General features: G+C 40.5%; 1 non-coding gene across 1 annotated transcript; it reads right to left on the reverse strand.

Annotated features, from left to right (window-relative positions):
• Window positions 1–791: 791 nt before the first annotated feature.
• On the reverse strand, window positions 792–898 carry LOC129671968 (U6 spliceosomal RNA). The gene has a single exon (XR_008719441.1). It is a non-coding gene; the product is annotated as a U6 spliceosomal RNA (small nuclear RNA).
• Window positions 899–1,507: the final 609 nt, after the last annotated feature.

The following is a 1,507-nucleotide window of genomic DNA, read 5'->3' on the forward strand; positions in this document are numbered from 1 at the left end:
TCATCTGTTTGAATGATGTTTCCTTCATCTGCTTTTCAATGATAGCTTCTATTTTTTTGTCTGTTTCCTCTCTATGTATCACTAATTGTGCCTCTACTTCTTTGGGTATAATTGCCTGTATTTCTATAAGAGCTTTGTTTATTTCTTCTTTATTTGCCTTCATTTGTGTGGACATTTCTTTGAGAGCTTTGTGCATTTCTTCTCTGTTTGCCTCAATTTTCGTGGTCATTTCTCTGAGAGCACGATTTGTTTCCTCTTGGTTCGTCTCGATTTCTTTAGCTATTTCTCTGAGGGCTTTGTTCTTTTCATCTTTATGGGCCTCTAATAGCTGGAGAAACATAGTTTTGAGGTCGTTTTCTTGTATATCTAGTGAATTGGAGTGTCCATTGTTTTGTGTGGTTGCTGGTGAGGTCATTATGTCCTGATTTTTGTTGGGAGTGTTCTTACGTCTGCCTCTAGCCATCTGGTTATTTATAATCCTCACTGGTTGTTCCTCGAGATTGTAGTTCGGGCTATGATCCTCTCTGTTTTCTGGACTGTTTTTTCAGGAAGATGAGAGAGGTTCACTGGTTTGGGAGTGTGCACTGTGGTTTCAGTTTTGCCTAAGTAAGGAATGTGACGCTGGCGCTATTCGGGTGCGCTTTTAGGGGGCACAGTGTGTATGCGCAGATTCTTTCACTATTGCAGTGGCCTGCAAGCCACTATTACGCAGTTCTGACTGAGATACAGGTATTGTTTGCCTGGATTACACTGGTGGACCCGGAAGGCAGAGGCTTCAATGTTGGGGTCGCAAAAATATGGAATGCTTCACGAATTTGCGTGTCATCCTTGCGCAGGGGCCATGCTAATCTTCTCTGTATCATTCCAATTTTAGTATATGTGCTGCCGAAGCGAGCACAATATAGTTTTTTTTTTTCAGCATGATGCTATAGGCTTTATTTTTTAAAATTTTTTATTAATTACACTTTATTCATTTTGTATCCCCCCATCAGCCCTTCCCTCCTCCCCTCCCGATCCCACCCTCCCTAGTTTTTATATAAGATTCTTTGGGCTTGTATTTCTCTTCTCCTCAGAAGTACTATAATCTTCTTGCCACTATCTCTTTAAAGGTCTGTCTGTGATGGTGAAGAACATGGACACTTCATGGAGAAGATAAAAACATGCATCCACAATCATCTGAGCTTTTGAAAAAATGTGCAGCTTTTACTACCAGGGCTTTGTGGACTCTATCACTGAGCTGCTGAATATGCGAGGAGAAGCCCAGAAACTCAAAGTAAGGAGACACTACTGGACCTCTGTTCCTCTGTCCTTTTATGGGCTTCTAATTAGCATTGAAAGAGTAGGAACCATACTGCATGACATGTTTGTAGGACAGACTTGTTTATTTTCATGGAGTAGATACTGTTAGTTCTCACTTTTCAATTGTAGAATTGAGATGAAGATACCTGGACAGCCTGGCCAAAACCATAATGTTGGTATAAAGTAGTCTTTACTAAACAAAGTTCAT

The sequence above is a fragment of the Psammomys obesus genome, unplaced genomic scaffold (genome assembly GCF_907164565.1).
Source record: "Psammomys obesus unplaced genomic scaffold, mPsaObe1.curated_primary_1811, whole genome shotgun sequence".
NCBI classification, from domain to species: Eukaryota; Metazoa; Chordata; class Mammalia; order Rodentia; family Muridae; genus Psammomys; species Psammomys obesus.